Source organism: Bemisia tabaci, chromosome 6 (assembly GCF_918797505.1).
Source record: "Bemisia tabaci chromosome 6, PGI_BMITA_v3".
Classification (NCBI taxonomy): domain Eukaryota; kingdom Metazoa; phylum Arthropoda; class Insecta; order Hemiptera; family Aleyrodidae; genus Bemisia; species Bemisia tabaci.
In genome coordinates this window covers 25,489,906-25,512,986 of record NC_092798.1, presented here as the reverse complement: position 1 = coordinate 25,512,986, position 23,081 = coordinate 25,489,906, and the positions used below count along the sequence as shown (strand labels likewise).

Genomic DNA, 23,081 nt, shown 5'->3' with positions numbered 1-23,081 from the left:
TCTGTATCGTAAAACAATTTAAAGCAGAAGACGTTAAAAGAATAGAGCTGTTTAAATTTTTCCTTCAAGCGCCAGTTTGGTTAGCCGATATTGCAGGGTGTTTAGCGACCGGTAAATGTCAGGGAATTTTTGTTTTGTGTCGGAGAAATCAGGGAAAACGTCAGGGAATCTGCCAAAATTCGGCATGTCTGAGAATTTTATTTTGCAAGTGATTTTCGTGTCAGGGAAACGTCAGGAAATCGAAAACACGAATTTTTCGGAAAATGTTTCGCGAATTTTACTCACACGGTGATTTCTTTTCTACCAGAATTTCTGCTAATGTCTTTTGAATTGTAAAAATCAGGCAAAAATAACTCGCTTGAGTTTGGACATCATATATTTTGATGTATTGTATTACATTCCTAAAACATGAAAAAATTCTTACTTACATGTAATCAGTTCATCCGTGTCTAAAAACTTAAGGAAATTTCCTTTTTGTCAGGGGAATGTCAGGGAGTTATTTTTTCCGTCTGTCGGGGGATTTGAATTTTTTCCTGGTTTTTTGGCCGTTTTTGTCCGGGGAACTCAGGGAAATTTATTTTTGGAGATTGCTCGACACCCTGGAAGACGTCATAAAGAATGGAGGTATTGAATTTTTTCTTTAAGCATTAGTTTGGAAAGCCGACAGTGCGAGGTATCCATAAAACTTTCGGTCTGATTGTGTTATTTCTGCCGTAGGTTAGACCCCCGTTGATTTTCGATCCATCCGCAAGTCGAGCAGCTCTCGAAAGCCACTCCGGTTTTCCGCAACCGTCAGATCTACGGAATCATCGCAACAGCCCATGATTATGCCATCTGATTCTGAGCATAATCTTTGAGATCTGACAACGCCGTCGCATATCCACTTATTTCAGCACTTGTCTATTTTCTCTTGGTACCCCTAGCTGTGCCCTTGATGTCTATTTATCGAGGCATGCAGAATGCGGATCGATTTAAACGAGCTCAGCTCGATATGTCGCACAGTTCAGAAAACAGTAACTTCGAGGGCAAACATCGCGCGTCTCTTAGAAAAGAAAATTATCTGAATCAATCGCAAATTCATCACATTCCTACTTAAAATCTCATTGTATGCTGGGTTATTGTACGCTATCAGGTAACGTAGGCTCGTCAAACATGTTCTTAGCAAAGAGATCGTTCGATCGGTAAACACCATACTCAAATCTTCCGCTTGTATCGGTTTAATTTGACCGACGATTGTTTCTTCTGAAAATCGGCCTTACCGGCTTCATCGAGGAAGCTAATTTTTCACCAAAACCACTTTACGTACGAAGTTTCTCTGAGCACAAGTCAGACTGTCGAACCATGCCAAGGTATTGGAAACAACAGGAACTTAAATAATATGGAAAAAGAGCAAAAGACCGGTGTGTGCTCTCTCAATCGCATAACTCTATCACCAAGTTTACATTCAAGAACGAAACATGCAATATTTTTACTGATGAAGATATTTTCGCTAATAATGAAGGCTGGATTCATATTTTTAACATCATGTACATTGTCCCCTCAAATGAACTTATGCTATCTTTCAGAACTTTTCCCGATTGACAAATCAAAATTGGTCATTGTGACGAAATAACGATGCCGTGATAGTGAAAGTTTTCCCCTACGGCAGTGATAAATACGGTTTTGCGTCAAATATAGAATCGTATTGTTTCGCAAGCCTCGATTTGCCCGTAAGTAAAATGGCTCTCGCTGAACTGCTCCTTTTAGAATCTCCTAAAAACTCGATAGTAAAAGTGTCAGAGGTCTGTTCTCACACTTTCACCTCGATGCTTTGTTCGTTCTCTTTGGGCCGTGCAAGGTGAAGCCCGATTTTACCACGTCTTGACAAAAAGTGCGAATATTTTTTACTTAGATTGGACTGTTGGAGAAAAGTTAACGATCAGGTACTCAAAGCACAAGTACTAGACTTTTCGGAGGAACAGGAGGACCCTACACCAGTACTACTGTGCCAAGGAAGAACACCGTATGTTATTCGAGAGTGTCCAAATTTCCTTCAAGAAAATGTTGGTTTTTGAGGTGCAATGAATATTTTCTCCTGAAATTTCGAGATAGTTCAAATGTAATTTCGGATGAAGGTCCTTAAAAAATTGGAGGAAAAACTTCCACAGATCTCTCTGAAAAATTCGTATTCAAACAGATGAAATTTCGTAACGTCTGATGGCTCGCGCTGCCGTGCTAAGGAAGAATGCCGTCTGAACATTCGAGAGTTGCCACATTTCCCTTGATAAAACATGAATCTTTGGCAACATTCATATGTATTTTTCCTCGAAATATTCTGATATTTTTGATTAAATTGCGTACAAAATTGTCTAAGAGTTTTTGAAAAACGTATCCGCAATTTTCCAGTGAATTCGGTTTTTATCGGAGGAAACCTGGCAACGTCTGAAGGCTCATACGGCATTCTTCCTTAACAGGGCAGAATACTGCCATCCTAAGGAAGAACGTCGTACGAGCCTCAGGACGTTGCCACATTTCCTTCAATAAAAAACGAATTTACCGGGAAAATTGCGAATATTTTCTGTCGAATTTTTAAGACCATTTTGTTCACAATTTCATCTAAAATTTCTGAAAATTTCTACGAAAAATGTGCGTACCCTTCCTCAAAAATATAAGTTTTATTTTGAAAAATTTGGCAACGTCTAAAGGCTCATACGGCGTTCTTCCTCAGCACGGCACCATACGGCGTTCTTCAGCACGGTGGAGTAGAACACACCTCGTTGGCTCACGCGACCCGAGCAGTCAAAGCTGGCGAACTCGGTCCGCGGTCGAGGATTCGTTTGAACCTCGTGCTGGGACTGTGATCCTGCGAAAATGACCGTTGTACTTACAACGTTTCTTCGGGACAACTCGCAGCGTTATGCCGCGCGGGGTTGCCGGATCTTGCGTCGCGGTCGTCGTTCCTCGCGGTCAAAGGGAGGAATTCCGCACGGCGCGGCAACACGGCGCGGACGTGGCGAGGAAATGCAAGAGCAAGCGGATCCAAGTTGATGGCCGATGCACGATGGTCAATGGTATGGTAGTGCGCGAGTGCGCGACCACGTTGGCTGGTCGGTTGGTAACCTTGACATTTTATTATGCCGTCAGCCGCGCCGAAGCCATGGAATACGAGTCGGCAACCAATGCAAGAATGTCGATACGCTTTTTTCTCCCTCCCCCCCCCCTTTTTTTTTCGTCTACCGTCTTTTGGGATTCTCGATCGCGATGACCTGATAATACGATTAGAGATACTTGAGAATTTGTCGTATTTGAGAGCCCGCGTTTACTGTAATACAATCGTCGTTTTCGAGGCCCTTTTTGATACCAATTTTGGTATGATTCTACGCTGTAATTACCTTTCTTAGGTAACCAGTGTGTATCTGCCTTTAAAATTTCGTTGCGGAAAATTCGCCCTAATGTCAGAGTAGAACTTACAGTCATCGTTTTCGAGACCCTTTTTGATACCAATTTTGGTATGATTCTGTGCTGTAATTACCTTACTTAGGTAACCAGTGTGTATCTGCCTTTAAAATTTCGCCGCGGAAAATTCGCCTTAATGTCAGAGTAGAACTTTCATGTACGCAGTACTTTTTGATTTTCATCATTCCATCATGGTAACGTTGTAGCGTTTTTGTACCTCGTAGATTGAAAACTCGACCAAAGAGAATTTATTCCATAGCACAAGTCGCACGTTACAAATGCATTTTTTTGACATAGGCATTTTTATCTTCATTTATTTTTTTATCATTTATATTTTCGGTTGTTATTAAATATCTATTTTCCTGTACTTTTTAATATTCAGGTATTTTCATTTTCTTCTTCTTTTCTTCTTTTTTTTCTAATCAAACAAGTTTTCTCCCATCATTTCGTTTTTATGGTTCTTGCGCTAATATTTTCCTTTGGGTGTCATTCTTCGTCCCTCCGGAAATTTTTTTTTTGTGGATGAGGCATATTCAAGGAGAAGAGAGTGATATACCAAAATCCGATGACCCAAGTATTGATCCGAGAATAAGCTGGCAACCATGCTTAAATGTGAGAGATGAAAGCTAACTACACCACGCTCTCACACTCAAACGATGAACTTAAAGCTCCAGTCATTCTCTGCGCGGTTTGAATTCGGCCTTAACTCCTCGGTTGCCGAAATGTCAGGTTCGGCTGATAGAGCGTGGACTTAACGTGCGTTCTCTTAAGGTGAAGGCGAACACCCTAATTGGACGCATTTATGCATAAGTAGTCTATCCATCTACGTAGAATTGTCATGGCGGATTGACTTCCTTTACATAAATAAGTCGAATTCCTGCCTCGATTTCGTTCGATATAGCGGTCCCTCCAGTGCCTCGAAATGAATGCAACATATTAAATAAAAATAATCTGACATTAATGAAGTGGAGTTCATTTGTTGAATCTCCTCCTATGCCAGCGTTCCGTGATTGCGTGCGTTTTGCATTGCTATTCTTTCATGCATTGAATATTTTCAAACCAATATTATACGAATTATTAGGTCTGAATATCCAGCAGTCCTTGGCAACATGTGGAACTGTCACAGGGAGGATCTGGATTTTTTTGACAGTTGTGGAGACCAGTTTTTTGCATTGGCAATCGTTGAAACAACACAATTCGAGAATGTCAAAGATCAATGAGTGTTTGAGCGATTATTTTCTTATTCTATGTCTTTCTCCTTTCTCAAGTGCGCAAGTTTAAAAAAGAGAAACTGTTAGAACTTTCAGGCTTTCATCTTTCTTATCTGCAAGATGCAAATAAATGATACATAATATAGTTATACACTCAGCAGCATTGCTATGATATCAATTCCTCACCGTAAAATACAGTACAATTTATTGTACTTACTCTCATTTTCTGTGGAAACTAAGAGATGACGGTTGCTGTGTGGTTTCGGTCGTCATGATCGCAAAATAGAAAATTGCGTGATGACTTTACTGACGGCAGGACCTCAGAGTTAAAATTTGAACTTTTGGTCCTTATTCTAGCTGCTAATGAAAATCAACGAGCCAGGCGCCTTGAATATTTACGGATGGGCAAAAACCAACAGGCATGCACCTATCCGGAAACCTGGATCCTTGATGCTCACTCAAGACAATAGTGCCTTTCTAGTTCAGACTCTTGACACCGTATCGAATCCTCAATTAGTCTTTATTTTGCATTTAGGAACTACAATTTCTGATTCATTTGTAAAATCATCTATCTGATTACGGAATCTAATGGCCCATACGTTCTTCCTTAAGTGACGTGAAAAGGGTAGTTCCTAATTGCAAAATGTAGTCTAATTATTATCAAAATAATTAACCTATCGGGATGCCTATTGTCGTCTTGGGGAAGGTTTTAATCCGCAAATTCTAGACAAATTATTGAGCAAGTCGCAGGCTTTGCGTAGCTTTTCATTTTGCAGTTCGTGCTTGACTTCCTTTGTTATTATCTTTGCTGGGTTGGAACTTTTTTGTTCGTCGGTTGATAAGCGGCAACGTCCTGGTGTTGGGAGTCACGCGCTCACGCCCTCGCTGCGTTGCCGTTTAGACGTGACGGCAGTGTGCTTTTTCTATCCATCGCCGCCACTCTAGGCGTGCATCATGAGATCTTGAGCGCGGAGTCGCTCTCCAAAACACTATATCAGCCCCCGCTGTGACTTCCGTTTCCTGGTTATCTCCAGATCGTCCATCAATATTGATTTGTAATCTACGCACCAGAGGAACACGTGGAGTCGTATTTTCATTGATGAAGAGTCAATAATTAATGAATGAAATAGAGGGCACGGAAGATTTTCGGTGTCGATCCAAACTTCGTTAAGGAAGTCAATTTGAATTGTCTTTTTAAATTTCATCGTTAGTACACATCTTCCCAAACTCAAGTCTTCTTTGGAGAGAGGAATCTTAGTAAAAAACGGTTTTTAGGACAATATCACATATCACGAGTAAACCCATCCGTATATCTAAGCATTCAATAATCAATCACGATGTCTAGAAGTCCGAAAGAACTTTGAACAAGAAACCTTTTAGCGGCTCTGGTGCTTGCACTAGAGCTGCTATTCCGGACGGTCCCAGCTGGGGAGTATCAATGCAGCATGTTACATTGTAGAGACCGCGCGTTGGTTGATGGGAATCGGCGCCATTTTCGGCTATGTTCCTTGTCATGACTTTATTTTATTGCATACTGTTTTATTGTTAGTCAATGCTATGTTGTGTATTGTATTTTTGGAATCATGGTGATACAGTCAATAATTCAAAACTTGTTTGTGCTTTTATCTCGTGATGGAAAAAATGTACTTTACGTTCAAAATTTGAAAATTTGAATTTTAAAGTTTTCGCGGTTAAGGAAGCTTTAACCACTGGGTTGGAGCTTCCTAGTTAATTACTCGATATCAGCTGATAGCAAACAAAGGTTACCAGGGAAACCGTAAACGTCTAACAACTATCGTGGCCATTGGGGCGATTATTGAAATGATATCGACTGTATGTCGCCGCTTACGACAGGACATAGCCCTATCTTAACTGTGTAATATATCGCAATTCGATATTGTTTTGATTTTTAAAAGGAGCAATTCATTCATACAGTTCCGATTAGTTTTGGCGAACGGGCCCTTAACCTACGGCACTCGGCTCATGGGAATTTTTTAACTTGTCCTGGACGGACTCGTCTGTAGCGCCTCGTTCTTCGTTGTGTGTGTGATTTCGTGAAGAAGTTTCTATGGCAATTTGCTTTTATTTGTGAGCTGTTTTTTCCATTCCGGGAACATATTTATTGAAAACGGCGACTTTTTCAACAGTCCTATTTTTATCTACAACATCTAAGTGGCCCTTCATAATCATTTAATTTTGGCCCCTGGCCAGAAAAAGGTTCGGAAATTGCAGTGATTTTGCCGAAAATGCTGAAGTAAGTAAATTTGGGCATTTTTTTTCCTTCTTCAAACTCTGTGGAGAAGCACTTCTCCTCCAGTACATCTATTTTTTTACTTATCTCTCGCAAGGTACATTTACAGAAGGTGTGTTCCAGTATTAACAGTTCAGATTCGTGGTTTTTTTATTATAACGCTTATTTCGGAAAGCAATTATTACATTGTTCAATTCTACTGACTTTCAACACTCGATTATACTCCCGGCAAATTCTGCAGCAGCGTTTCAAATGTTGACTCTAATGCTTCCAACAGCCATCCGATGTCTAAGGGTTTATCCCTAGATTTAGGGATTTTCCGGAATTTCCAGGGATTTAGGGATTTTTCAGGAAATCTAGGGATTTTTTTTTGATGAGGTAAAGTTACCAAAAATCAACTTTTTAACCTCAATTCTAGCTTCGACAATCGAAAACATTTTTTCATCTATATTTTGTAGGCCTTTTTGGCAACACTATTTTCCCCGCAAATAAGCCGGAAATTAAAACGATTGCGTCCTTCGATGTACTTGACATTCAACTGCATTCAACCTGTTAATAATAAGAAATCAACTAATATTCTTTCATTTTATTGGTCTGGATTAGCACTGCTTTCAGAGAGCGCCAAAATTCAAACGAGCCAATCAGATTTAAATATTGCAAATCGCTACATCGAATGACATCATGATTCTTCGTTAAAAATGGCGCTTTTTGCAAAATCTAGGGATTTTTTAAGTATATTTGAGCAAATCTGGGGATTTAGGGATTTTTACCGAAATCTAGGCATTTTTTTTCTTCCCCGCTAGGGATTTAATATCGGAAGACTGGCTTCCAGTATCGTAGCGTTGATCGTCGCTGATGTCGAAATGGAACCTAATGCCGGACTTACTGTAACACCTCCATTCCTCAATTCCGGTGAGGAATACGTCTCTACCCTTAACTCAATATAAATATACAAATTGATAAGTGAGTGCTTTAGTCTCCTGAAAACAGAATTGCGAAACTTAAAATTGGAGAAAAATGATGAGTAAATGAAAAAATGGAACCAATTGATGGGATATGTCGCATGCCATTCTGACACAAAATATGGCGTCTATCGAATCACCTTAACTAAATAAAATAACCAAATTTTCAACTCCATGTCCTACTGATTATTGATTATTGTAAGATGAATTCTGTTTTCTCTGATTGTATGTTTCATACGTGCGAAGCAAGTACGGGTCACTAGAAACGTGGTTCGTACGGGTGGCTGATGAAATTGATCTTCGAATACCTTTTGATGAGCTAGGGAAATGGAACCATCTGCATCTCATGGACAATAAATAGTTGCCGTAATTAAGGTCATCCCGTGATTAAGGTGCCGTGATTTAAGTCATAAATTCTTCATCTAATTCTTGATTCATCTCCAAAATGTCTGCTAAAGCTTTCATGCGCTTCTCCTTGTATGCATGAATGAGCAAATTGGGTATCGAACAAGCGGACACTTTTTGAAAATTCAGATGATTCTGGACAATATCGTACAGAAGTCCACGAGCTGCAGATAGAACCATTACCTCTAGCTTATCAAAAGTTATTCGAAGATCATTCAACAACCTCTTTGACAAGTTGCAAAAACTTTTCGTTAACAATAGTGTCACACGGTACTAGGAATATTTACTATTTAACGAACCTTATATTTCCCTGACTCAGTCCTAAATTATAGAAGTATGCGTTACTTTTCCAGCAATCCAAAAAACAATTATACAAAAAACCAATACCTACACTTTCAGATATAAAAATGCAAATTTTTTGCAGCCTCGCTAAACGACTTATCAACCAGAGATTTTTTAGGAAGCGGACCTCCAAAGAGCTTTCAAAATTAAAAGTATACAACAAGTGATAATGCCATGTATTCGCCATATCAAAGCCCAATACACATTTATACACCGGCTACGTAAATCTGCTAAGTTACAAAACATGAATCGACAGTTGTCGGATTGTACATCTATGACAAAATGTGTCTAGGCCCTCATTCTTGACTACAACTACTGCCCCCAGAGCCGCTCTTCGACGCCAATGCGTTGGAGCTTCCTGCTTGTTTAAGTTTTACGCGTCTAAGCTGGTAAAACTTAAGCTGGTCACATCATTGTGCCTTGCGCTTATTCCGATCAGTTCGCCCTCAATATCTCGATAGGCAATATGAGCGGCTTAGGAGCAGTAATAGTTGCTTGTTGTAGTGTGGCCATATATTCGTTTAAAACCCTTACTACTCGCGACTCTCACGACTGATACATTCTGCCGCTAAATGGTGCAATGGACTACCTTCATTGGGGGTGTTACATCAGTGAATGGACCACTAGACAAGGGACGAATTTCAGCACTCTGATATAATGTTTCTAAATTAAAATTTCACGTAGAACACGATGCGCACAGCGAAAATTACCGATATCAACTCCTTACGAAGATATTTAATGATTCTTGATACGTGAATTCAAACCACCCGCTCATGAAAACTCAATGATCTACGTGATTCACATCGTGCGCTAGACGTTATCATGACAGTCTCTGCTATATAAAAATCTGGTAACCTCAATCTTGACGCTTTGGCTCAGCTGTAGCAAATTGCTTGTAGTTTCAACAACACATGGTGGGAAATGAACATTACTCGATTGAGAAGTATGCTGAAACTGTTGTTGTGCGCGATTTGACTCACGTAGAGCTTTGAGTTTCTTGTGAGCGGGCAGTTCAAATTCCTCGTAACCAATGTGAAATAAAAACGCTAATATCTTCGTTAGGAGTTGGTTTCAGTAATTTTCGTTGCGCGAGTCGTGTTCTACGTGAAATTTTGGTTAAGAAACATGTACCAGAATCCTGTAACTCTTACCTTGTCTAGTGGTCCACTGGAAATGCCTGCATTATCCAACAACCCCCACCTTTTTTTTCTGTGAATGTTAGACAGATCCCAGGGATCGAATTTTGTCGGTCCTTCCACCGTTTTTAAATATATCTAGTACGAATCTGACTGCGCTCAAGTCCAACTTAGCGCTTCTGATTGGCGATGGTGCGGTTTGGACTCATCGATGGATGTTGCATCATGCATCTCCGTGTGAAAGCGTCGACGAAATTCGGCTCGAGGGACCGAAACGCAGGCTGGCAGCACGGCCGCGAGCTCGGACTGCGACCGGACGTACGGAGACAAAAGACCCGACGACGCGACGTACACAATGCAATAAACCAACAAGCCAACATCCAGCATCCAGCCGTAGCAGGAGCATCCAGCAGCGTCTAGTTTTCCGCAATCCCGTAATTAAACCGGACGAATCGGAGTGTCACGTGCCCCCGGCCCCCCACGTCCGCCCCCCCCCCCCCCCCCCCTCGGCGCGGCGACGCGGCGTCTCCTCGACTGGGTTATGAGTTGACGCGACGCATCGCTCCGGCAAAAGTGCGGAATCATTCGGCATTAGTTTGATTCCCCCGTCTTCCCCGCCCCCGCCCCGGACTCGGCTACGTTCTTTTTCCCCGTGCGCCATTTCCCTCTTTTATTCTAATGAAAATCGTCGCCGACCTGGAAACCGGGACACGTTCGCAATTGTTTTCACGTGTCGCTACAACGCCGAGAGGAAGTTGTGTATCCCGACTCCGGCTCGAAGTTAACTCTCTGTATCTGGATTTTCGAGGGTTTTGTAGTCGGCCGGGACACGCTCTTTGACTCTTCCACCTTAGGCCAGATACATGCAGTGGCATCCTGTGAAAATATCAGTGCCTAAGTGGGAAAACATACCGTACTTCATTAGCCCATTTTAGCATATTTTTGAGGTATCAGGAGCGAAACCTGGGTATAGCATCGGCTACATTGATTCCAATGCAAATCGTAGTGTGTACACGGAGGAAAAAACCTCGTGTGTGGGACCGAAGTTTAGGTCATATGGATCTCTGAAGTTTTCAGATTGAGCATCTGAACTCTTAAGGTCCAGCTGTGAGGTTTGGAGCACACATCTGAAACTTCAGTTCTGACATCTGAAGTACTTCGGTTCTCACAACCGAAAAACTTCGGTTCTCACATCTGAAGTACTTCCGATGTAAGAACTGAAGTTTCAGATGTGTGATCCGAACCTCGACAGCTAGACCCAAAGTGTTCAGGTGCTCAATCTGAAAACTTCAGAGATTCATATGACCTAAACTTCGGGTCCCACGCACGAGATTTTTTTCTCCGTGTAGAGCTTCATATCGGAGAGTAATCAGTATGTTCTACACACTGGAAAGTGTCATCATTGTACTCGGAAACACTATCGATCTGATTTTTTTTCTTCTCTTTTTGTCTGCTCTGAGGCATTGATACCATCATCGAAGCTCAATGTGAACCAAAGATACGGAAAGTAATGTGCACATAGTACTCAGTATTTACGACTGATTCTTGTGTTTGGAGACTCAAAGACACGTTCTTCTTGCAGTTTTAGGGAAACTTTTAGCTTTGATCCTGCATGTTTTTTTGAGATTCGCTATTTCCCCCGCTTGAAGGTATCCTGATAAAATGTATTTCTGAAGGGGTCGGATAGAGGTATTTTATTGCGTTAAGTTGCGTCACGAATGGGAGGAGTAGAGGTACAGAGAAGATGTAAAAAAAAGTTGTATAAATTCAGTGTTACGTAATAAATTATTGACAACCCTCTTACGTTGTGCTCAAACGTATATTGGCTTCGAGAGGGTATACGGATCAGCTTTTCAAAATTGATGCAGTGCGGGGATAATTTGGACTACATTTTGCAATTTGGAACTATAAATTTTGGCTCTTCTGGAAAAACACTTATTAGCATAGGGAAACTAATGGCACATACGTTGTTTTTAAACCGGGCTTGAATTTATAGTTCCAAATTGCAAAATGTAGTCCATTTGGTGGGCGGGTCCAACAGTGCTTAAGTTCCTGTACCATCGTGGTTCTCTATCGAAAGTCCCCACTTTTTTAAGAATCCACGGCAACCCCGAGTCGAGTGATTGCCCGGAGGAAAGAGTAAATTCCGGACGGAACTCTACCCGCCTCCCTCCCCGTAGTGCGACCGGTGCTTAACACCTTCGAAAAGGGAGAAGGCTCAAATGGAAGCAGGTGGAAGTCTGATGCTCGGATGGGGAGTCCGCGCCGCGCGCGGCCCGCTATTACGGCCATTCAGCCCAATATTCTTGGGGGAAAACTTTCAAACGAGCACAACACAGATATTAAGGGGGGCGGGGGGTAATCTAGAGTGGTCTCACTGCCTGAAACTTTGACGAGCTTTCCACAAATCGAGGGATAATGGCCTCCCCCATGCGGCTCCCGCCTCGCCGCGCCGCTGCCGCTACGGGCGTCCGGAGTGTGCGGAGTAAGCGGAGTATGCGGACACCGCCGGAGTGCGGGAAATCTCGCGGGAAAACCTGCACGATCTGGAGGCCCCGCGATTCTGCCAGACGCTCGCTGTTTTAAATCATAGCGAATGAATCGAAAACACGTTCTCGATCCCGCCGCCGGTCGGTGGTTTTACGGCTTCCATCTTCGCCGGCTCGAGTTGCCGTGAGGGGCAGGGCGAGGCGAGGGCAACGATTCGACGAATGAGTGTATTTAAGGTGGATCTACGGCCGGAGCGAGCAAACGTCGGGATATCGAACTAATTTTCCTTCAGAACCGGGTTAACTTTAAATTTTTGGCAGGGAACTTATCCATTGCGCCTCGAAGCTCATTTTAGGTGACCACACAGTTGGAAAAACTAACTAGGTACTAACAGACATTTTGTGTTAATATGGGAATGAACTACTGACCAGGGTGTCTAGCATCAGAAAAAACCAGAAAAACGGAAAATATCAGGAATTTTGGTCGATCAGGAAAAAATCAGGAAAATATTAGGAAAATCGGAAAAATTGGACGTTTTATCAGGAATTTTTCTTATGCGAATCTCCACAGCGGAGAAAGTCTGACTGCTTTTTGCCTATCGTGCCAGGAGTCGAGAAAAATCAGGAAAATATCAGGAATTTTAGAAATGAAAAAATCAGGAATTTTTTTATAAAATATCAGGAAAAATCAGTAAAATGTCAGGATTTTTCAAAATTAAAAAATACTAGACACTCTTCTAACAGACATTTTGTGTTAATATGGGAAGTGGAACACAATTAATTTTTTTAAATGGTCGGGAGGTAAACTCGCTGTAAAGTCCTCCGAGTGCAGCCGCAGGATGGCAGTTTCACAGTCGGAAGGGGCATCGGTACTTGGACGATGAACGATACTTTGGAGGGGTAAACAGTTGAAATGCGCCTCTTTGCGAGATGGATACCGTATTTTGTCCTATAAAAGTGAAACCAGTATGCATTTTAAGAAAATATGTTCGATTGTTGATGTTGGTTTACTTCCTGGGTAGATTTATCATAAACATGTATCCGGTCACGAAAACCTAGGCAACCGAAGTTCTTTGGTGGAGTGAATCGAAGATCAACCCTGGCGTGCGGCAATCGTCTTTTCTAAAGTGTACTATCTCAGGAAAACCTCACACCTGCAGCTTCTGCCGAGGACTCACGTAAAACTTTATGCACAAACTATAGAGGAAGTGCAACAACTGTCGAAACTTTCATTATTGAGTGATCATTGATTTATTCTAATGTGTATACCGTGTTGTTTGCCGCTGCGCCGCAGTGTTGTTGCGAGATTTAATTTAACCCTCGAAGCTTGCTCAACATCTCGCAGAGCATCGATAGGTCAACGTTTGGCCTTTGAAGTGAAATACACTAAACGCTCGGTATTTTTAGAAATGTGAGAGTTCCTCGAAATCTATGTAAATGAGAACTTTGAAACTTTCGACGGTCTGTCTTGATAATTTTTCGAATATCCTTCACTGTTTTTCTCTAATTTGTCAGACACTCTAACCAACGTCGTTTCGCCGGATGAAGTTTCAGAACTGTACACTGATCTGCTGAATAATTCAGAATTCTATAAAATTTTGGTTAGCGTTTTTCTTTGTCACGCGAATGGCAAATAAAACGTTATTCGTCAGTCCAGCACCCATCAATAAAATGTTATTCTTCGGCACCAGGAGCCGTATCATACGTTCGTAAGGGGCACCGAAGTACCCGGCACCCACCAAGTGAAAGAAAAAAGTTTTTGGATTTCCTTTTCTTTTTTAAGGAACTAAATCCGACAGAATTTTGGAAAAAATTCCTTGAATTTGAACCATGAAAGGACAAAAATATCGATTATCATGGTCAAGTCTGAAGTTTGAACTCTACGTAGGTTCACGAAGAAAAAATACAAAGAAACCGAAGAACCAAGGTACGAACCTTTATAATGAATGACCGATTCCCAACAGTAAATTTAAAAAGGGAATGTGTGCTGTTCGGGAGCAATAAAAGCAAATTGCCGCAGTTGGATAATGTTCATTCGTTTTAAGCATAGCATTAGCGGACTATTATTACTCTATTTCCTGGGTCTCGCGCTCATTCTGACCAGTTCGCCTTCAGCAACGCAAGTAGGCAATTTGAGCGGCTTTGGAGCAGTAATAGTTGCTTGCAGCAGTGTGGCCGCGTTCATTTGTGTTTAGCATAGCATTAGTGGGCTACGATCATTCTTCGCTCTGTTCCGTGCTTGTTCCGATGAAGTTACTTTCAATAATTTCTCTGGGCAATTTAAAAAGCTCGGAGTAAAAGTTGCTCGCTGCCTTTTAGCCAAGTTTATATCTACCTAAATTGTCAGTTTTCGTCATTTGCTGGTAGGATCCTTGCTTTCTTACATATTTGTTTACCCGCTTTAAGAGTTTAAATAATTTATACCTGATAAAATTGAGTTGTCGATAGATTGATCTGTGACGCATATATAGTCCGTTAGGTATCGGGTGATCTAGTCATCGATGCAGTATCCATGAATAAATTTTGTTGGGGGAATCTCAAGTGTGAAAAACTGTAACTTTCGTCATATGTAAGCCGAAATTTGCTTATTTTTCAATTCTAAAACTATACCTTATTGTAAACCTTCGTAATTTTGTGTGTAAAATGTGTTGAACTCCATGGTGGCCGAGGGTTTTACATTGATATAGAAATCATCACTGGGCACATTTAGATGATCAATTTACTACTCAAAATCGTTTCAGAAACAAGTGTCGGTCTCTATCAAATAATCAGGCATCCCCTAAAAGCAGCTAACCCTCTAAGCAAGAGCCCCTTCTGTGTTTTTTCCGGAATATTATGCACCCCTTGCAACGTGTTGAAAAATCGATTTTGAAATCCTCTCAGCACAGTTTGTTGAGCTCTTCAAGTGTCCCCATGGGCCCACTTTGATCCCATCGAAAGCATTCAAAAAGGCACAAAGTTATGGGGAGGATTGTTGTGAAAGGAGTGAAAATCTCACATTTTTCGTCATTCGTATCGCCTAGGTACCGAAGCTTTGCTACTCCCGTTAATTTCCTATCACATCTTCCAGCCGATTACACATCGATTGTAAGAACGCGATCGATTGTGTAGATTAATGATAAGAAGATTTAAGATGATAGAAACACACGTATCTTTGTTCGCTACGTTGTGAATTGACTCCCACATTTGATTTTAATGCAGAATAAAAGAACCGCTCTTGATTCGTGTAATTTTTTCCCCCCAAAAATTTTCTTTTGCGGGTTTATTCTAAAATATTGGTAAGTTTTCCTCCTTAAAACGATAATTTTAAATCACTATAATCGAGGCAGGTACGTGTTTTCCAACCTTTGTCGCACTCAGATCCTATAATAATCTAATTATTCTTTAAATCAAACCCTATTGATGTAGTTTGAGGCATATCCTTGACACAACTTTTTTTCGAGCGGCTTGGCCCTTTTCTGTAGAATTTGTCTTGCTCATGTAGACAAAATATTTTAGTTCTTTAAAAAAAATGTCTAATTTTCGTACATCCTTATTTATGATCATAAAACCGTTTAAATAGTCTTAATTATTCACAAAAAAGGGGAAAAAAATCTGAAACTACGTATTACAAAAATTGCTCAGGAATCAAAATCAGACAACCAGAAACATTTTTTACATTATTGCCTTTTCTGCCGTGCTAAGGAAAAACGCCGTATGAACCTTCAGGCGTTGCCAAATTTTCTTCGATAAAACACGAATTCCCTGGTAAACAAGAATATTTTTCTTCCAATGTTTCAGAGAATATTCTTTGTATTTTGATCTAAAGTCCCTGAAAATTTCAAGGAAATACATTCATAATTATCCTCATGAATAAACATTTTATCAAAGGAAATTTGGCAACTCTCGAATGTTCATACGGCGTTCTTCCTTAGCACGGCAGTATTGTTCTGTTACAACCGGCAGGCAAGCTATATCCGTCGCCCAAGTGAGGAACTGGAATTTTTAATCATCAACCATGAAGTTAAATTTAAATCTATCAAAATCGGAAGTTGGAAGGTTTTAAGAGGCGGAACAAAAGGCGATGAAGTAATTTAAAGGAGGAACAATGCGGTCGGTCCCCGCTTTCTTCGGCGTTTCAGCGGCATTCGCGTCTTTTCACATTCACGCCTCAGGTTTTTGGCACAATAACTCCGGCACTCTCCCAAGGGCGCCGGCGCTGTGGACTCACTTTCACACTAGTTGCGAGGCGTGAATAATCGATTATCGATATTTCCCTCATTTGAAGCTATGCTAAAGAATCGATTACTAAGGTGTTCGTTGCGATCACCCTGTTTATCGATCCTTTCCCATATGTTTAAACGGCAGATTAATCGATATATCGCATATCACGCCGCGCCTCTGTTTCACACACGCGAAGCTCCGTTTCATTCATGAGGTGGACCGGAAGCACAGCGTGCTGCCCTCTGTTTTTTTTTTATCTTGTAGTTATTTGCTTAGTTCGTGTAATCGACTATCAGATTTTAGCTTTGGTTTCCATTTTTTCCTCCTTAGATTATTTTCTCAGAAATGTTTCATTTCTCCGCCAGTAAGTTTCCCACCCAGTTCGTAGAAGTGGGTTTATATGACCAACGAGATGTCTGTGACCCATACTCTCGAATATTTAGTCATTCTTGCGTATTGCAGAATCGTGTTCTCGTGGTTAAATCTCACATATCGCCATGCAAAATATATAAAGTAAAGTAATGATGAGATCCAATAAACGGTCAAATTTTTGGTGTATCTGGATTAAAGTAATCGTTGTTCTCAAAAGTAGATCAATTACGTCATCTACTGTTTTCGTACAAATCAACATTTTCTGCTCGAACCTTCACGTTTTTCAAGAAGTTTTTTTAAGTTCGGTTAATCTTTCAGGAATAGACAAGAAAACAAATTAAGCTGTGTTTTATTTCTGCGAGTCCTCGTTGCGCGATTACATAGACTGCAGTCGGCAATAACGTACTTACTAATATTTCTATCTAATTTCATCCATAAAAGCTTCCATCTGCACAGGGAAACTTGTTGTACTCAAGTTCCTTATGTTCCTTACTGCAAAATAGTCGAAATGTGACAAGTGCAGCTGACTATAACTGCATCCGCTGTGAACAAGGAATAAACATTTTTAATGTACTCGTACATCTTGATTTCATACGATGATATCCTCAAGCGTTCACATCTATTTGACACGTGTATGAAATCGTGCGTCTAGCCTCAACATTACAATTCAAACTATAAGTAGCTGGTAAATCATCGTTCAGGTATTTACACGCTGAATTCTACTGCGCCTGGTGTTTACGTAACAAGCAAGAGTATCTCCTTGTTTATCCACTGAACTTGCTTCGATGCGCCTCAGTGAACGAGTGAGGTGTTGAATTAATTGATCAAACTCACCAATTTGCAGTGTTGAATGAGCCTGCGAGCTTTCTGATGGTGCTATACTGCTGAGTTAGGTCCTTTTTGAAGGAAGTGGATTCGTTTTATGAGTGGATATTATTTATCCACGTTTTTGGGATCATTGTGATCCATGGTAACCACTTTGTTTACATACATAGTCGAAAAAATTAGAGAGGCAAATTCCAAGAAAAACTGTCGGTTGGTTTCCTTTTCGATAAATAGACCATGAATGGGAATTTGCAACATCGAAATCGAAGTTGCGCAATCGTCAACTTTAGCCATCGATTTGCTGCTGGCATTCACACGCAGTGCACCAAAGAGAAGAGACAATAATTAATTGCAGCTGCTGCACAAGAAATCTGCGCGATTTTGCAGTGACGCGCCTTCATTTCCGTGTGACACCTCCCGCATTACCGCGAAGTTGATTTAGTTGCGTGACCCAACCTGACCTAACTCGAGTCCTCAGTGGCAGCTATAACGGACGGATTTGAATCATTACGGATTGAATTTACGAGTGCGTCAAGCATGCAGTTTAGCAAAAATGAAATATTTGATTCAATTCATCATGATTTGTAAATGTAATCGAGTGTCCGTTTATTTGTTCGAAAAATCAGGAAATTTCATCAAAAATATCAGGAAAATTCAAACTGAAATTTTAGTAGAATAATATATATTTAGACTGCACACTGGCTGTATATATTTTCGTTTTCTTTCAATTATTTCCGACAAAACGGTAACCAGACAACTTATAGTATCGTGCGAGCAATGATTCTTTTTTTTCACTGAGTGATTGTGGCGGATAAAGCGGTGAGAGTGATATTTCTCTCTCCTGCACTCTCGCACCGCCTTTACCGAGGGCTCATTTTTTCAGTCCTGATAATCTGACCACAATCGCCTAGCTGTTGTCCGAGCCCCCCATTATCAACGCGTCTCCGTTTTTTACACTGTCCTCGCGGCATTGCAAAAGCGTCGCTCCGCGGAGTGATAAGAAACGCAGCGCTGTCACTACATTTCCTGGATTCGATTCTCCAACGGAATCACTTTTTTTTTACGTTTCAATGTGTAACTAGCGAAAGTGCGCTGACTGCAAGCTTGCTCGCCTTGCCCCGTCCGCCCCCTTCCCGCCCCTCCCCCCGATGATGTCACCCGTGCTCGTTGCCACAGGGTTGCCAGATTTACGCGTTGTGCCCGATAGTTTCGCGTTTATCGTCTATGAAACTTGGTGCCTCGGCAACGGAGGCAACTGGCTGTTTCCGAGGTTGTCACGATAGGTGGTTTTATTCCTCGTCCCATGCGTGGGCGTTGACGGGGAACCGAACGAATTGGCAACCGCGCTTTCAATGCCTTTACGTATTTTTACTCCCGTCGACTATGAGTCAACCGTGTTAGCGCGAAGTGCGTGAAGTCCTTACTAGTTCGGTTCCTCGTTCACACGGTCGGTAAAGCGAGCCTCCATGATGTCATTCTGGCACCGGACTGACCATTGTCTTCGCTTCTCGGAGTTGGGATATTGACCCGGGAAACGCTGATTCTGGGGTTTGGTCCGACGGCAGGGCTTCCGCTCATCGGGAAAGTCGAGGAAAACAAGGACTACTTTTTTACCCGGTTTCTTTCTTTAGTTTTTCCACTCTTCCACGTGGAGATTACGTTTCACCTTTTTGTGTGAAGGTCAGATGAATCTAAAATAAGGACGATTATCGCAAGTTGGCAGCTTTGTTTTCACTGCGTTTACATTTACCTTTGGAAACAATCGATTCCTCTTCATCCGACTGAAGCCCCCTCGGACCCGGACCCCCCTTCCGCCCCTCGCGTTCACAGTGTCTGAATGCGCCTACGTCAGAAGCCGAAAAAAACTTTTTTCACTCGTGACTGAGGCTGTTGCGCCTTTTTTATCTTTCCTTTTGTTAAAATTATGTCTATCTTTGGGCAGTATTTAGGAACTTCAATTTTTTCGTGTCGTATCTGTTGCATTTAAGCTCTTAACATAACTTTCAACGTCACCGAAAACACAATATGATTTTAAACAAGAAAATATTGCACCAACAGATTTTAAGCAGTCATATGTTGGTGGCGAAGGACCGAAAATCACAGGCATAGAAAGTAACGTCGTGCTATAGTAGGAACATCGTCTTGAATGCCCAAGGGGTAATCTACCCCACCCTCTGCATTTAAAACCTTTCCTTTGAGTTACGTGGTCAATTTTTAGACCGGTATCGAGAATTGTAATCGTAATTGGGTATTTTTGTAAATTGTACTTAAATTTTATCCCCTGTCGACAACTTTTGCACAGCCCCCCCCCCCCCATCACTCGATATGATATAATATGCGCGAAATGACCCCACTGCATGCCAGGTTGTGTCCTTGTGCGAAGCTACTTCCACACATCTGGATTCTCATCTCAATTTCTGGTTGAAATTATTTGCTCGTCGGGTAGACATAGATGACATAGGTTAAAAGGCGGAGTGTGATTGGTCGGCTATGTCTTATCGCTGCTTTGTCGTGCCTATGTTGGGTTGAAATCACGACAAGCTAAAGACACCTCTTAAGTTTTCGACAGTATGTCGTCCATTCCACCTGACAGAGGCACGATAAAGCAGCGATAAGATATAGCCGACCAATCACGCCCCGCCTTTTAACCTATGTCATCTATGTCCATCCGACAAACACAAAATTTCAACAATCAGGCTGCTGCGGTCACTGTTTGGATCGGTATCTAAGAATTTGTTGATATTTTTGTAAAATTTAAATTGTATCTCCGCTCTACAACATTTGCCCCCCCCCCCCCCATCGAATTGATGTGCGGAATGACCCTACTGCATGCCAGGTCGTGTTGTCGTAAAGCTACTTTCACACATCCGGATTCTCATCTCAATTTCTGATTTTTAGGATTTCCCTCTTGAGACCCCGTCGTCGTCTCCAACCGCACGCGCCGCCGCGACGATGGAAGCGCTCCGTTTCCTCGGCGACAACGGGGCGGGTGCGTGCGGAAATCGGACGGCGCGGAGGAGGGGGGCGGGCTGCGGGGGGCTCCGGGGAGGGAGCCCTCTCGCGACGCGGAGTGGTGAGTGTGATGGTAGCGGCGATTTTATGGGCAGCGGAATCTAATTGAATTAGCGCGCGCCACACAAATGGCACATGTGACCCGACTCGACCTCTCCCGCCGTTGCCAAACCTCCGCGGATTCCGTCACTCCGAGCCCCGACCCCCGGGCAATTTGGCAACCGCGCCCCGGCCCAGCGACAGTCCCCCCACCCCCCGCCTCGCGCGGGCCATCGCTCCCGCTGAAAGCGGCGAAAAAAAGCTCTCGCCGGAGGCCACGGTCTCACAAAGAGACGCAGACTGCAGAGAAATTAATAATGGACCAGGTAAAGTGGGCTTTTCGACAATCTCCGCCTCGCCGATTGACAGTTCAATTTCTGCGAACAAATATGCCAGTTTAAGGATGAAAAATTCCCAGAACCGGAACCCCTGGTCTCCCGGTCGCTCCCTTCTACGACTATATTTATCTACCGAGGAAACTCCCGTATCTTGTCCTCTGTGTTCTTATTTTTGGAACGTTTCTTCATTCGCAAATTTTTCCGCTGATATCCGTGTGTTCCGTGTATTCGTTTCATAAGAACTGTCGGAAAAAATAGAAAGAAAAAAGAGAGAGTCGTAGTGAATGTGAATCTTTGAACGGCTCGAGCAATTTTTTCTAAATTCGCACTTTAAATAGACTATCTACTGGTGATTATGTGATCAACTTAATCCATCATAATTCCGTTTGAAGGGAATAATTTAGGAATAACCCATTATTCTGATTGTACAAATACCTTGGATTTAATTTTCAAGTGCTTGCAAACAGAGAAGTTTTCTGGCAATTCATGTTTTTCCTTTCTTTTTTCCGAGTGTATAGCAATTTTTTTAATTTCCTTCTTTTTTTTCTGTTGCAGGTAAGGCATTGATCTGGTTTCTCAACAAGGGTGATTTTTCCATGTCAAGCCGTAAGATCTTTCGCTCATTGATTTTTCCCCATATTTCTGTAAAAATGACCATACAGTCGCCCTCGGGAGAGTTATAACTCTAAAAATTTGCTGTCAAACAAAACATACTTACGGTTATCGGGTTTTATATTATACCTCCTTTTAAGTAGACTTTGAAGAAACTCCAAATAGCTGAATTATCCCGTATGATTTACCTTGGCAAAAGTTAAATGAGAGGTTGAAGATGGATTCAAGTATATTACGTCGGTAACAATATTTGTCACCATGCGAAGCGCATAATTACATTCAGATTTTCAATCTTACCGTAGAGATTTAGAGACCGTATGACCCTCAAAACTAATTTTTTAGGAGCTATGTCAGATTAAGGGTTATTCAATCTTTTTTAGAAGCCCGATCGAACTCTTGCCTGTACGTCACGGCGCAAATGAGAATGTATTGCGGATATTTTGCTTGTACATATACGTGTAAGCGCCTTTCAGCGAGTCCATCACACTATTAAAGATCAAAACAGTGCTCACCGATCAGGTCTGATCGCCCGAGCTTCGCGCCATCACTTTCAACTTGTTCGATGTTGTTCCCGTGACAGTAAATGTCAAATGTTGCATCACTGCGGCCACCTCATCCGTCTATTTTGACAGTGCGAATCGGCCTAGCTCTGTGAAAATCGAGTTGCTATAATGTTTCATCGACCAACTCTGAAAGGCTGTCCATCTATGACCGTTTTTCTGACGGCTGAAGCACACTTTTTTATCTGGTCGTTAAACAACCATGGTTCCCTATTCCAAATTACTTTGATGGCTAGCGCGGGGTCTCGAAAATATATTTTCTCTGTTAAAGGCCTTTTCCTTACGAGAGCAGTTTAGGTGAATTAGTTCCTCGAACCCCCAGCTCTGGAACTAATTAACTCCCTCAAACTGCTCTAGTGTGGAAAAGGCCTAAAGATTGCAGAAAGCGTCGTAAATTAAAGGATCTTTTTTGCCCGTTTGTGACATGAGGCGAATTTTCGCGAGTGGATTTGGTTAGCTTTTTCAACCAGATCGGCAGGGTTGCCAACCAATGGAGAAGAGTGCTCTGCTGGAGTCAAGAACTAAACTCGGTTGCTTAATGAATTTTGACGAACGTTTGCATTCATCCCTTTTTCCACTTTTTTCACTTTCCACCTCGGGAGGTGGGTCGAGAATTTTGGATGTGATCGTCATTGCTACCGGCATGAAAACAAAATGTTGTAAGCGCACCGTTGTCGCTCGGAGGAAATTTCGTTTAGTTGTCACGGAGGTTCATAACTTCGACCAAGTCTACTCGCAAAAATTTGCCTACGAGGATCAGGGGCTGAATTTTGTCGGCTCTTTCCCAAGGAGGTGCAACATCCATCGACAAGTCCAAATCGCACCACCGGCCAATCAGAAGTGCTAAGCTGGACTTACGTGCAGTCGAGACTCGTCCGAAGTATAATTA

At 41.9% G+C, this 23,081-nt stretch overlaps 1 protein-coding gene across 1 annotated transcript in view; it reads left to right on the top strand.

Moving 5' to 3' along the window:
* PlexA (plexin A) overlaps window positions 1–23,081 on the top strand; it is a 167,971-nt gene that overhangs the window by 56,999 nt on the left and 87,891 nt on the right. The window lies entirely within an intron of this gene.